Here is a 3,840-nt window from a genome sequence, read left to right on the forward strand (position 1 = left end):
CCAGGATGGTCTCGATCTCCTGACCTCGTGATCCGCCCGTCTCGGCCTCCCAAAGTGCTGGGATTACAGGCTTGAGCCACCACGCCCGGCCAGCCCTTTTTTAAAAGTCTAGTCCTGTCTCCGTTCCTACTTTGTTGTGTCCTTGAGTCAGCTGCTGGACCTCTCAGAGCTTATTTTCACATCAGAAGTATCTCTAATCTCCTGATTGGACAGGAGAGTCTCTAACATCCAATGATGTTCCCTGAAGGACTCTCACCCTCATCTTAACCTGGAAGCTTCAGATAAATAATAAAAGTGAGATGCTAGTTACAGATAACTCCAGTTCCGAATCTTCCATCTTTTTTCACTGCCCTCCACTCCAGACTGTCAGGAGCTTGCAGCACTGGCTCAATTGCCAAACTGGTTGCTATGACAACACTTACAAATAACTCAGATGCAGATGAAGATTTTAACCCAAGAGCTGCTGGGCCAAGGGCTTCTTGCTTCCTCCTTAGACCAGATGAGGGAAAATCCAAAAAATTATTTGGGACCAAGTCATTCTCTAGCTCAGAAGCCTGCCAAGGCTCCTCAATGTCAAGAATAGTAAAATCCTGGCATCTAAGCCCCCCACCCCTCACAAAACTTGATTTAAATCTTTCCAATCACTTGCTTCCATTAAAAAATGATTACTTCTGTTTTTTTGAAACCTACATCTACCATGTCCTTTGTTGAATGCTTTATATATAGTACCTGCAGAAATCTTCCCAGAACTCCAGCAAGTAGACATTATTATTACACATTATTATTCTCACTTTACAAAGGAGAACATTAAGGTCCATGGATACAAGTGAGTTGAGTAAAGAGGTCAGAGAGTAAGAATTCAAACTCAAATCCATAAGATTCCCAAACACATGCTGTTTCCATTGTCAGTGGTTCACAGATGTTGCTCTACAGACCTGACATATGCAAATAGTCTGTGGCAGATTTGGGTTTCCATTCAAGAAGACTGAATGCATTTATCTCCTCTAACTCTCGAGATCCTAAAAATTAAGAGTAAAGGAATCAGATGTATAAACTCACAACTCCAAAGAAAGCTGGAGGAGTTCCCATCAGTGGTGAAGAAATTTCAGTAACTTTCTGGCAAGCAGAGAGGGGTGGGAGGGGTGGTAACGGAGAAAGCAGGGCAGGGGAAGGAATGAGCAGAGTCCACATGTGGGAAGAGATCCACCAGGAGAGAGCTCATCTACCCTGCTAAATCCTGGAGAGGCACAGTAAAGGTATCCTGATGGTGGGAGCAAGACATAAAGGCTCAACCAGGGGATAATTGAAAGTGTATATTGGAACAGTTGATCTCCCTCCACCTTCCCCTTACTTCATGGGTAGAAATCACAAGAGCCAAGTATCTACACTCCAGCAAAATATCAGAGAGTTCACCAAAGAAATCAAACAGTCCCAGAGCAATGGCCTCCATATTCTGTATTTAGTGGTCCTCTGGCAGATTGTGCAAGTCTCCATCCAGTCACCTTAAAGTCCAATAGTAGACTTGACAAGCACCTTCCCCTTACACAGAGCTCCAAGTCAGCATTTTATTGTGTTCTTCTTAAATCAATGGGCTGATATGTTTGCACATTTATGAAAAAATATGCTCATAGGTTTATAAATGAACTGATGAAGCAAATGTGAAAAACAAAGGCTAGGCACATTCAAGTGGAAAAAAATCAAGCAATTATTAAAACCAGAAACATTAAAAAAAATTTAAAGGTAATTACACTACGTGTCTTGACTTTGTAGTGACTACTGATTTACTAGGAATTGGAATATAAACCTATTAAAAGAGTAAATGGAGGGAAAATAGGGGATAAAAAAGAGATAAATCCTCTTCTACCATAAGGAGATGTCAAAAGATAATGTCTCAAATTGCCAAGTTATAAAAATAGTAATATAAGTGTATTATGAAGAATATTATGAAGAATCATGGTGGTCCATCACTTAAAACTCCTTTCAGCCATAAGTAAAAACAAACAAACAAAAAACACCCAACTGACAGTGTCTTAAACACATATGGCTCTATTTATTCATTTATTTATTTATTTATTTTTCAGTTAACAGTAAGGGTGGCATGGGTTCAGCTGCTCAATGATGTTATCAAGAAATCAGGCTCTTTCTGACTTTCTTCCTTAACATGTTGTCTTCATCCTCATGCTAATCCCTACATGGTCACAAGATGGTTGTTACAGCTCCAGACAGCACGACTATATTCAAAGCAGAAATAAGGAAGGGGATGGCATTAGCTGTGTAAGTGTCTTTGTTCAGGAAGTAAAAGGCCCCCAGCAAACATCTCATTGGCTACAGTTGGATAATACAGCCATCCTTAGCTACAAAGGAAACTAAGAAAGCAAACAGCTGGTTGTTTAGCCTCTGAATTGGAGGTGACAAAGGAGAAGGGATTTGGGAATGGTAAATTCTGAAGAAACAGTTAAAAGTGTTGAAAGTCGTTTCCTGCAGGACATGCAGTGGGAAGAAGTGCTACAGGATATTGCTAGGTTTTGTTATGTGCCCGTTAGTAGCATTTTATTTCTTTTAATGATGCACATATATTACTTTGATAAAAACTAAAATTTAAGTGTTGGCTGGGCAGGGTGGCTCACACCTGTAATCCCAGCACTTTGGGAGGCCAAGGGCGGTGGATCACGAGGTCAGGAGTCGAAACCAGCCTGACCAACATGGTGAAACCCTGTCTCTACTAAAAATACAAAAATTAGCCAGGCATAGTAGCACACAACTGTAATCCCAGCTACTCAGGAGGCTGAGGCAGGAGAATCACTTGAACCTGGGAGGCGGAGATTGCAGTGAGCCAAGATTGCACCACTGCACTCCAGCCTGGGCGACAGAGTGAGACTGTTTCAAAAAAAAAAAAAAAAAAAAGAAGGTGGATTTGAAAGGCAGAACGGAGAAGGTCAACTAGACTTGGTGGATTAGCTATGAGGAAACAGGAGGATTTTAGGCTGCACATAAGGCAGAGAACACAGAGGAAATTGCACAAGTTTAAGGGGGTGATTAAGACAAAAATAAGTGCCAGAGGAACTCTGAGCGCTGAGAAATCAGTGTGGGATAGAATGGGCAGAAACATGTAAAATGAGGAGGATCATTATGAGGAGGAGGGATTTGGGCTAAGACTCACTGTGTGACTTTGGGCCAGTCACTATCTTTCTCTGGTCCTTTAGGTTTCCACCTGCTAAACTGGGAGATGGAGAATGATAATTGTGAGGAATGAATTATATATATAAGAGAATGTTCAAGAAATGCCTAGCCCTGTAGGCAATATGGATGAGAAGCATGTGGCAGGTGTGCTTGGTTCAGGGTGGGGTGGGGCTGGGCTGCCATTTGGGCAACAGCAATGCCACAGGCAGGAGGACACACATACATGCAGACAAAAGAGTGCATGGGTGAGGGGAAATGTGACCTGGACACTTGCGTGTTGGATTTGAGGAGCTCAAAGGCCAAGGCAGTCAGAAGCCAAGGCAGTCAAATCAATGTTACCCTGGGAGGCCCTGTCTTGGCAGTCAGCAGAGAGGGGCTTCTTTGGACTGTGACTCCTAGACTACCAATTCCCCAGGAAATACCCAGGTCTGCGAGGCCCAAGTCCTCTGGGTTTTGATCCCAAGTCACCACCAGAATTGCTGTGTGAAGCTAAGTCTGTTCTGAACCACTCTGGGTCCAGGTTCCTCATATGAACAACACAAAAAGGCATGTGTGTGTTGGTGGGGAGGTAGACGAAACATTTCCAAAGGTCCCCTCCCGGTTTATTTTGCTTCAGTTCCGTGACCCTAAGCCCTTTTTTATTTTTTTTATTTTTATTTT

General features: G+C 42.6%; 1 pseudogene across 1 annotated transcript in view; it reads left to right on the plus strand.

Annotated features, from left to right (window-relative positions):
• Positions 1-3,302: 3,302 nt before the first annotated feature.
• Positions 3,303-3,840, plus strand: part of LOC105514920 — a 17,894-nt pseudogene continuing 17,356 nt past the window's right edge. Inside the window, exon 1 of the transcript XR_001002236.1 lies at positions 3,303-3,324. The product of XR_001002236.1 is annotated as a 39S ribosomal protein L32, mitochondrial pseudogene (transcript). The remainder of the gene's footprint in view (positions 3,325-3,840) is intronic.

Source organism: Colobus angolensis, unplaced genomic scaffold (assembly GCF_000951035.1).
Source record: "Colobus angolensis palliatus isolate OR3802 unplaced genomic scaffold, Cang.pa_1.0 Scaffold250, whole genome shotgun sequence".
Taxonomy (NCBI): domain Eukaryota; kingdom Metazoa; phylum Chordata; class Mammalia; order Primates; family Cercopithecidae; genus Colobus; species Colobus angolensis.